The 11,750-nt window shown below is 39.5% G+C and overlaps 1 long non-coding RNA gene across 1 annotated transcript; it reads left to right on the plus strand.

Moving 5' to 3' along the window:
* Positions 1-232: 232 nt before the first annotated feature.
* LOC100537708 (uncharacterized) lies at positions 233-6,065 on the plus strand. The gene is made up of 4 exons (XR_015496653.1): positions 233-367; positions 1,680-1,716; positions 4,713-5,218; positions 5,653-6,065. It is a non-coding gene; the product is annotated as an uncharacterized LOC100537708 (long non-coding RNA).
* The last annotated feature ends 5,685 nt before the right edge of the window (positions 6,066-11,750 follow it).

An 11,750-nucleotide genomic window follows, 5' to 3' on the forward strand; every position in this document is an offset into this window, starting at 1 on the left:
TTTCTATTGTAGGTTACCATCCAACTGTATGTGAATGTATGCATATATGATAGCATTCATACACTGTCTTCTCAATCAGCGTTTCTAAATCTCTCTATGAGTATCTACTGAAGAAAAAAATTGATTTTTTTTCTCTGTAAAAAAAGGCTTAGTTTTCCGAGTGGATTGCGAACATTCGCGAGACTTTTATTTTAAAATCGGGAAACCCAAAGACGCGCGTGAAGCCGGAAGCGGGTGTGCGGTCATGGAGGACTCGCGGGCCGTTGTTCCGTCTCTGCCCAAACATTCGTACTGGTTTGATTTCTGGATGTTTCTGCTGTTCGACGTGATGCTGTTCTGCGTCTTTTATTTCGCTTTTCCCTGAGCGGTGAGTGCTGGTGTTTATCTTAGGCAGAGGATTGAAGTTTAGGGCAGGACGCGAGCAGTCACGTGATCATAACTCTCCATTAGACTGAAGCCTGATCTCAGACTGTTGGCTTAAAGTATGTGTGAATTATAAACCTTTACAGCTTTAATCCATGAACATCTGGTATATAAAGCTGTAATCCTATTTTTCTAATGCGTAAAAGTTTTACTGAAGTTCAATCGCACACCAGATCAAAATACAGATACTTCAGAAAGATGTATAGAAGTCATTTAATGCTATCCCCGCTGAAAAATCCAGCCTAAACCAGCCTAGGATGGTTGACTGGTTTTGGCTGGTCGACCAGCCTGCTTTTAACGGGGTTTTGGCTATTTCCAGGCTGATTTCCAGTCATTCCCAGTCTGGTCTTAGCTGGTCATGCTAGGAGATGATCTCTTAAAACCAGTTTGACCAGCCCAGGCTGGGAGCCCAGCCAAAACCAGATATCCCCAGCTTAAACCAGGCTGGTAAAGTTGGTTTTAGCTGGTCATTTACCAGCCTGACCAGCTAAGACCAGGCTGGAAATTGCCAAAACCCCTCTAAAACCAGGTAGGTTGACCAGCCAACCAGCTTGGGTTGGTTTAAGCAGTTTTTTCTGCAGGGATGAGATGTTATTAAATAAAGCATACTCTGGTTCTGTCTAACAGTTTTATTCAGTTATATGAAAATATATTACATTTATATTAGTTGTGTGCTGTTTAAATGATTAAAAACAAAAATATGATAATGATAAACGTTTCCTTTTTACAACTTTTAATAGATAGTTGTTTTATTCTATGATGGTTTTATAACATTTCTTCTAAACATTACATAAGTATGTTGTCATTTTAAACTATTTCAATTAATTTTATTGATTTCTGTTGTTTATATATTTTTTAGAAAATGAGAGTTGTTCATGGCTGTTTTCTTTTTGTGATTACTGAAGTTGGAGTATTTCTGCAGATATATTGATGACTTGGTTATTCTATAATTAAAACATTGGAATTGTGTTGTCTAAAAATGTAAACATTTTTGAAAACATAGCATTTTTATTGTATCCAAAAATAAAAAAAAAACTAAATCTTTGAAACTGTGTAGAAATTCCATCCATAGTTCACAGAATAAAACAAAAATTATAGAATTCTCGACGTATAAATTTAAATTGTAAATTCAAATTGTTGTTTCATTCTTTCCATAGCTTTATTTCAATAGACATAACTTCATTTTATTTATTTTATAGCAAACTTTGATGTGTTATGTGTGAGTTAATTGTCATGTGTTTGTGTGTGTTTTGCAGTGTCCTGCTGTGCTCCGGCTGAGCCTCAGCTGCTATGGTCAGTAGTGTACACACATGATTTCAGTCTCACACCACTCTGAGTTACTTTACTCTACATTTACTTCAGTCAGGGGCTGCATGATATTGGGGGGGAAAAAAACTGACATTGCAATATTTAGTTATTCTGTGATTTCTATTGCGACGTGAATATAATTTTACAAGATAACCTCAGTAACTCTGTTTGGAAAGAACTCATAATTTTTCTTCAGGAGATTGACTGAGATTTCGTAGTCAAGTGTGCGCCAAAATATAGAAAATTATCCAAAAATATTTAATAAACACAAATTAAGTGCGGGTGAAAACAGAACAATGTTAGAAATGAAAAAACACTTGGATCCAGTTTCTCAAACAAGGATTAGCTATAGTAAGGACTAGAACTTAGTTAAATTACATATTGAAGCCACTTTTATAAAAATGCTGTTAAAAAAACACATTATTGGTGTGAATTCTGGAGACAAAACAATGCCACTAAGGTATTTTAGGGTCTCTAACTGCAAGTTATTTTCAGTTAAAGAGCCCATATTATACATGAAATAGGGTCATATCTTGGTTGTAAGGGTCTCCAACAACAGTTTAATATGCATGCAAGGTCAAAAAACACTTTCATGGTCTTATAATCTGCATTTATTTTTACCTAATTATCCCAGCGACTCCCGTATGAATCGTCCAGTGATTCATTTGTTCCCAAACCCCTCCTTAGCGCCAAGCTAATCTGCGCTGATTGGACCGATGACAGTCTGTTGCGATTGGTCGACTGCCTTCAGTCAGAGAGTGAAATGGCCAATAGCTAATCAGCAATATAAAAGTAATCACAGTTCATACACGCTCCATAGTGTAGGCGTGGAGTTTAGCTGCCAGTGGCTCAATGTAAATACAGACGATGGACTTGAAAATACCGACGACTATTTTATTGAGCAAAAACTCCAAAAACAGTTGAGGAGATCTCCTAGCTTCTCACTCTGCTCTTTTCACAGACACACACACACATATTGCACACACACACGCACTTAACCCTGCTCGACAACGCGCGCGCACACACACACACAAAAACACACACCTCCGGACGTCAGCTCGCGCACACGCACACACAGACACACACACTACTCCTCGTCCACGGAGCTCCGTTAACAAAGCAGCACGCGTCGCGTTTTTAACGTGACTTTGCACGTGATAAGAGAATATAGCCAGTTAACCTGATACAGTACACGCGGATACAAGTAACAAATCACAACTAAATACATTTGCAAGCTAGAGTCAACGAGGCAACTTTAATCGCACGTACTTACACTTGAGAAATGGAGGAAGAAACTCATCCTGACGTCCATCAGTAAGTTACTCTTTACTGATCCTTACTTTAACAAACGCTGATGAAGTATTCTTTGTAGCATGTAGCTTCCAGAAGTTTCCAACTGCTTGGCTATAATGCTGAGGTTTCATCTTTAGGTAGAGAATCGATAATATCCATCTGCAGTGTGACTTCAATCGACCGGCATGTTTGTGGGTGTGTGTGTGTGTATGTGTGTGTGTGTGTGTGTGTGTGTCTGGGTTTCTGCGTCAGAGGGCGGGGCCTCAGGTTTGAAATCTCCCGGGTTTGCGCGTGCACGTGAATATCTTGGTTTCGTTCGTACGTCATGGCGAAACACCTAATGACTCTGTATCAAGGCGACTCGTTTGAAGCACTATGAGTCGACTCTTTTATAGATGAATCAACCGTTTCAAACACTGTATTCTTACAGATTTAAGCCTTAGCTGGATACTTCACTTCACTTAGAGCTGTGTTACACACTACATGGAGGGGCATTGTCAAAAACCCATAATATGGGCTCTTTAAGACAGCTCAAACATCCAATTTAATCTAAGACTAGCCTTAAGCATTGTCTGTGCAACTGGTGGCTGGAGTTTTAACACTATTAAGGTACAGAAAATCAATCAATAAATGGGAAAATACCACTGCAAAGAGCCTTTGTTGTGTAAATAAACAATCATTTAGTGACAAACTTCATAATTTCTTGTTCCCAAATGATTTAAAATTCGCTTGATAACTTGGGTCACAGGCCTGAAAACATAATAAAAGAATAAAAAAATGTTTCACTCTGTTATATTAGGGTTAAACTTTGCAATCAAATAATGTGCTCTGAACTGTGAATTCTGGGTAATTATAATCCCAACTCGATATTGCAAAACCTGTGATGTGACTTTTGCAAATTTGCACATTGTGTCAGATGCTGAATTGATATATTGTGCAGCCCTACTTCAGTCTCACTTTGGGCTGTGCATTTTTACTATATATATATATATATATATATATATATATATATATATATATATATATATATATATATATATATATATACCATTTATATGTAAATATAAATATGACTGCTATCGGAAAGTGTAGTGTGATAGTTTGCTATCCCAAATGAAAAAAAATACTGTAGCATTATAATTAATTAGAGTAAATATTTAGTGTTTTAACCATATTATAGTAAACTACTTAAGTTAATCTATTGTGGTGATTCTACAGTTACTATGGTAACACAAAGACTAGTAATTGATCTGTTGTGGTGATTCTAAAGTTGCTCAGTAACACAGCGACTACAGTAATTGATCTGTTGTGGTGATTCTACAGTCGCTATGGTAACAAAGGCTATAGTAATTGATGTGTTGTGGTGACTCTACAGTTGCTATGGTAACACATCAGCTTGGGTTCATGTCCACTGGTGCATTTGTTTAACAGTCCAAAAGCAGTCAGTAATAAGTGAAAAGGCAGTGCAGAAATGCTTCAATAGACCCTAAAATAAATAAAAAACACACTACTATAATTGTCAACCCCTTAACACACTTTGTTATGGTATGGTTTGAAACACTGTAGAGTTTACTATAGATTGCTGCAATATTTTTTTTTTTTTTTTTCGGTGAGATATGTGTGGAGGTAGAGTGTGTGCTGCTAATAATGTTGTATTGATATTTTTTTATTGGTGGTGTTTCTGGCAGGACGGATCTCCGAAACATGTCCCTCTTCACTCCTGCAGCTCTAAACAGTCTGAAATGCGTGTAATGTCCTGTAACTGTCTCTTCATGATTGGCTGTGAGGAAATGTTGAGCGGATTGAGGAGAGGACACACCTCCACCTGTCCGGATGCTTCAAACACATCCTCATGTAATAGTACTGGAGCATTAGCATGTGCTGGTAATTAACTCTACGGGACTTTTAAAATGTTTATTCACGGGTTTATTTTCTTTACTTGAGAGCAAAGCAGAGCATGTATGAACGCAGAGCGAGTCCAACTGAACAACGAGCACATTATTCCATTCGTTCATTTTATTTGATGTTTCGATGAAGTAATTGTCCTGTAATTAGTTTTAGTCTAGGTGAGCTAATTAAAATGTGAAAACCATATTCATTTTGGGTGTTGGTGTTCTTTTAGTATCTTTGTTTGTTTCATTATTCGTGACAGTCACATATCTGCCATGTTGTATTGTATTTAAAATTATTATAAGTATTATTCATTTTCCTTCAGCTTAGTCTCTATTTTAGGGGTCACCACAGTGGAATGAACCACCAACTATTCCAGCATATGTTTTACACAGCGGATGCTCTTCCGCCCGCAACCCAGTACTGGGAAACACCCATACATGCACTCGTACACTACGGCCAATTAGTTAATCAATTCCCCTATAACACATGTGTTTGGACTGTGTGGGAAACTGGGAGGAAACCCACACCAACACAGGGAGAACATGCAAACTCCACACAGAAACACCAACTGACCTAGCCGGGGCTCGAAATAGCAACCTTCTTGCCTTTGAGACCACCGTGCCGCCCTATTATTTTTTAACTGGTCGTAGTGTGGGTGGATGAGCGTGTATGGGTGTTTCCCTGTACTGGGTTGCTGCTGGAAGTGCATCCGCTGCGTAAAACATGCTGGAATAGTTGGTGGTTCATTTCGCTGTGGTGATCCCTGATTAATATTAAGGGACTAAACCAGGGGTGTCCAAACTCAGTCCTGGAGGGCCGGTGTCCTGCAAAGTTTAGTTCCAACCCCAATCAGACTCACCTGAGCTAGCTAATCAGCTCTTACTAGGCTTTCTAGAAACATCCTTGCAGTTGTAGTGAGGCAAGTTGGAGCTCAAATCTGCAGGACTGCGTTTGGGCACCCCTGGACTAAACCAATGGAGAATGATTGAATGCTTCACTAACTACAGTGTGGTTCACGTATACTGTAGTATTAACTATTCCCACCTGTGTGTAACACCGAATAATAATAATGATTTGTATATTTTTCTTCCAATATGTTTCTGAGAAGTGTAATTTCAGTTACAGAAATAAATGTAAATATGCTTAAAGTTTGTCCACCTAAAAATAAAAATATAATCAATGTTTACTTTCCTCAAGTGTTTCCAAACCTTTATGAGTTTCTTCTGTTGTACACCAAAGATATTTCGATGAATAAAAGCTGCACTCATTGACTTCAATAGGAGTAAAACAAACACTGGAAGGTAATTGCTTATCAGTTTCCAACATTCTTCAAAACATCTTTTTTTGTTCAACAGAAGAAGCTCATAAAGTTTAGAAACAAGTGAAAGCTGAATAAATGATGGCATATTTAATTTTTGAGTGAACTAACCCTTTAACGGCACTGTGAGCATCATGTTTTATGGTAGATTTAGATTAACAAGTGGTTTGAAAACGCTTCTAGTCCGCCAACATTACACCGTGCGGGTGTTTCTGGGTTGTCTGACGGTGGCTGTTGTTGTGACCTATTGTCTGGTCTGGAGTCTCGGGGCATCAATTATTCTCCGCCTGTTCCATTGGCTCCAGGAACAGAGCGGAGCCCGAAGCAGAAACGCGGAGCGGGAAATTAATGGAGGCTCCGCGAAGCCGCTCCATCATCATGTGCTGTGTTTGTGTCCACAGAAACGCTTCATATTTGCCTCAAACATAAAGCTTAGAGTTTTTGTCATGTTTCTTGTGGGGGAAAAAAAACTAAGTATTCTTGATTTGAGAAATGAGTTTTTCCTTAAAACGAGCAGAATAATCTGACTGTGGAGTTAAATAATCATGTTTTTGTTTTCCACTTTACCACATTGTCAGATTATCTTGCTTGTGTTGGGGAAAACATTGACATTTCTGAGAACAAGATTATATATTAGTGCTGTCAATCGATTAAAAAAATTAACTAATTAATCACACTTTTTTTAATTAATCGCGATTAAGCACATTAAAAAGACTGAAACTTGTCATTTTGGCTATTCAAATGTAAAATTAATGTAAACACAAGACAAAAACGTTTTGAATTCAAAATATAATTCAATATTAGAACTTTTGTTTACCTTGTGACAGATTTCTTTACATGCCCACAATAAACCGTCAAGATCCTGACCTGACAGCCATATTTATTACAGAAATTAAAGCACACAGGCATGGGAATGCCATCTGAATTTCAAAACAATCAATGCCAAAAAAGAAAAAAATATATATTTCCAAGTTAGATTCTAAGTGGACTGCAAAAAATGCCAAAATACAGGCGTTGCAGATGTGGAAAATTATAATAACAAAGTATTAAATACAAACAATTGCACTCATTGTAAAGTTGTATTGCTGTGAGTTGAGAACATTAATTATAAAGCAGAAACGATTTTGCTCAGCCCTCCTTTACATTCAGACAGCTGCTCAGACAGTCTAGTCTGTTGACGTTATCGGGGGACAATGTGGACCTTTTGTTTTGAATGATGTGAGGTGAGAGTGAGAACAGGCAGGATCACAAGATTACTGAATCAGCATATGCATTTCAGAGCCTAATCTTGTGGCCACTGGTGCTGCGACAAGGACGTAAGAAGCATCAAGCGGTACATCAATGGCACGTACAGGTGTCACACCAAAGCACACACACGCACTGTGTGCAGGACATCGCAGCCGGAGCGACTCCCTTCAGATTCAACACGCATTCATCAAATTTGCGTAAACTAAGCGTTCTAAAGTCTGGCTGTATTTCACAAGGATTCTGACACAACAACGCAAAGCAGACACTAAACAAAACTTGCGTTAAAGCGGGAAACAAGTCAAACTTAATGAAACATTGGAGGGCGCATGCTGAAAGGCAGAGGAATGCGCTGACTTTAACAGCTCGCGACTTCTTCTGGTACTTCATTTACATGAATACCAATACTTCGATCTTAATATGATAAAGATGATACTCTTATTAAGAGTCGACCATGTAAACAGCGGTTTTTGATTACCTTAAAGGACCACCGAGTCACGAAATGCTGAGGTTTTTCTTTCCGTTCGCCATGCGTTATCAAACTCCATTTAAACAGAAGTCGAAAGTTAAAAATGAAACATAAAAAATTTGATAATGCTGGAGGAAACGCTGGAGAGCCTGGTGATGCGACATTAACTATTTTATACTAAAACTTGCCTTAAAAAGTGCTTCCTTGGTCTTATCCATATTTCTTTGCACGTTGAACGAACCACGGCCACAACAGGAAATAAAAAAACTGCAACTGCGATAATTGCGTAATTTTTTTATCAATTTGTTTTTATAAATTTTTTATTAATAAATTTTTTAATATTTGTTAATTATTTCAAATTAATCGCATGCGTTAACACAGTAATTTTGACAGCACTAATATATATATATTTTTTTTTTTAATTTGTTAATTTTTTATTTACTACTTTATTCTGCCAGATTTATCCTGCATTTTAAAGTCTGATTATACAACGTATTGTACAATTTGCATTATGCTTGTGCACATTAGTCTTAAGGTGAATATATATTCTTGCATAAAGTAAAAAACACTCGTACTTTGATTGTGGGTACAATTCATTCATTCATTTTCAGCTTAGTCCCTTATTTACCAGGGGTCGCCATAGAGGAATGAACTTCCAACCATTCCATAATATGTTTTAGGCAATTGTTTAATGTTTAAAAATATTTTAAACTAATTAATAAGTGCAATCCCTGTTTTTTTTTTTGTTTTTTTTGTTTTTTTACAAACAGTCTATGAAATATTGGTGAACATGTTAATAAATCTGATTAAAACACAACATGCCGAGCCTTACTGCCATTTGATTGAACTACAATCATCCTCTCTCATGGGCTGCAGGCTTTAAATTAGACAAAATGCTCAAGAATGAGTATCGAGTATTCGAGTCTCGGCTGGGTCAGTTGGTGTTTCTGTGTGGAGTTTGCATGTTCTCCCCGTGTTGGTGTGGGTTTCCTCCGGGTGCTCCGGTTTCCCCCACAGTCCAAACACATGCGCTATAGGGGAACTGATCAACTATTGGCTGTAGTGTATGAGTGTGAAAGAGAGTGTATGGGTGTTTCCCAGTGATGGGTTACATCTGGAAAGGCATCCGCTGCTTAAAACATATGATGGAATAGTTGGTGGTTCATTCCTCTGTGGTGACCCCTGATTAATAAAGGGACTAAGCTGAATGAATGCATTAATGAATGACAGCAGGTTTATACTACGCTAGTGAGTTTCATCAGCACATATTTGCCTGGAGCTGCTGTTTCTCTGGTCGCTGTTTTGCTGGATTCTCTTCATGTAATGCTGTGCTTTCTGTGGACGTGTTTCTCTTCAGCTCTGAGTTTCCCACTGGATTTCACTGTAATGGATTGAAAAGGTTAAACACACATCAGTGTAAACGTCCTGATTTAACAGTGCCAACCCTGAGGCCGGATCTCTCAGCGCAGGTTCATATTGGCAGAGAACATCAGTGTTTTATTTTTGCTTCAGATCGTTATTAATTGATCAAGACTGAGCAAACTGACCCTGCGCACCAAATATTCACATTCATTCACTTCAGTCTTATTTGTAGAGTACTATATATACACTCACTGGCCACTTTATTAGGTACATCTGTCAGGATGGGGAAGAAAGGGGATTTAAGAGACTCTGAACGTGGCATGGTTGTTGCTGCCAGACGGGCTGCTCTGAGTATTTCAGAAACTGCTGATCTACTGGGATTTTCACGCACAACCATCTCTAGGGTTTACAGAGAATGCTCCGACAAAGAGGAAATATCCAGTGAGCGGCAGTTCTGTGGGCGCAAATGCCTTGTTGATGAGGCCAGAGGTCAGAGGAGAATGGCCAGACTGGCTTCAGCTAATATGGTAACAGTAACTCAAATAAGCACTCGCTACAACCGAGCTCTGCAGAAGAGCATCTCTGAACACACAACACGTCCAACCTTGAGGCGGATGGGCTACAGCAGCAGAAGAGCACACCGGGTGCCGCTCCTGTCAGCTAAGAACAGGAAACTGAGGCTACAATTCACACAGACTCACCAAAACTGGACAATAGAAGATTGGAGAAACGTTGCTGCTCTGATGAGTCTCCATTTCTGCTGACACATTCAGATGCTCGGCTCAACAACATGAAAGCATGGATCATCCTGCCTTGTATCAGCGGTTCAGGCTGGTGGTGGTGGTGTAATGGTGTGGGGGAGATTTTCTTTGGGTCCATTAGTACCAATTGAGCATCAACGCCACAGCCTACCTGAGTATTGCTGCTGACCATGTCCATCCCTTTATGAGCACAGTGTCTCCATCTTCTGATGGCTACTTCCAGCAGGATAACGCAGCATGTCATAAAGCTCAATCATCTCAGACTGGTGAACATGACGATGAGTTCACTGTACTCAAATGGCCTCCACAGTCACCAGAGCTCAATCCAATAGAGCAGCTTTGGGATGTGGTGGAACAGGAGATTGGCATCATGGATGTGCAGCCGACAAATCTGCAGCAACTGTGTGATGCTATCATGACAACATGGAGCAAAACCTCTGAGGAATATTTGCAGTGGCTTGCTGAATCTCTGACACCGAGGATTAAGGCAGATCTGAAGGCAAAGGAGTCCAACCCATTACTAGTAAGGTGTACCTAATAAAGTGGCCGGTGAGTACAGGGTTTTTTGTGTCAGATTAACGCTTTAAGTCTTGTGGAAATCCTGCGTGACCTAGAAAATCTCCTTCAGCGATGAGTTTGACAGAAATGAGAAATGTCTCGCAGTTTCAGGCTAAAGCTCGACAACTTGAATGGAAATATTAAAATGAGTTTAATTAGTACGTTTTCCCGCCGTTTCCGAAGTGCGGCCGATACCATCGCGAACGTCTTTATCTAACGCAAACGTCGCAGCCGGAGATAAGCCTTTCATTTCAGAGATTACTTTTTTTGATGTGGGGAATGAGAAGCAGCAGATAAGTTTTCGTGTGATCTTATTTGCTGGCTGTTTTATTTCTGACGTCGGAATCAAAGAGGAGTTTCTGACGAGGGTTTGATGCTCTTATCAGCCGCTGCCGCTCGCCTCTCTCTCTCTTTTATTCAGATTATTCCAGCATTTTTGGATCAGAATTATTATCCTCAGTAATCAAAACCCTAGACAGCATTTCTGCATCTCAGTGCCAGATCTTACAGTCGAGCAGGGGAAATGTGCAAGATGAGGCGAATCGATGGAAATGGACGATCATGTCTTCATTTGCTCACGTTTGTCTTAATAAAACACTGAAGAGATCAATCTGTGCGGGATCAAAACAGCTCTGTATCTCTTTTAAGGGTCAGTTCACTCAACATGTTCATTTAATCACTAATAAATAAAGAAATAGGGCAGCACGGTGGCTCAGTGCTTAGCACTGTAGCCTTACAGCACGAAGGTCGCTGGTTCGAGCCTCGGCTGGGTGATAGGTGTTTCCGTGCAATAGTATCTGGATGCATCCTTTATAATGCAAGCTGAGACTGCATCACTCAGCGATGCAATGTCAGACTCAATGGAGTGAGTGACTTCACTGTGACGGGGTGGGGTTAGGTGAGCGCATTAAAAAGCATTGGATGCAGCTCAGATTGCACTGCACCAGGTCTGAAGCCAGACCCCTCTCTTTCTGTGTGGAGTTTGCATGTTCTCCCCGTGTTGGTGTGGGTTTCCTCCGGGGGCTCCGGTTTCCCCCTCAGTCCAAACACATGCGCTATAGGGGAACTGATCAACTACACTGGCCGTAGTGTATGAGTGTGTGTGCATGAGAATTGAATG

This window comes from Danio rerio, chromosome 7 (assembly GCF_052040795.2).
Source record: "Danio rerio strain M-AB ecotype USA chromosome 7, GRCz13ab, whole genome shotgun sequence".
NCBI classification, from domain to species: Eukaryota; Metazoa; Chordata; class Actinopteri; order Cypriniformes; family Danionidae; genus Danio; species Danio rerio.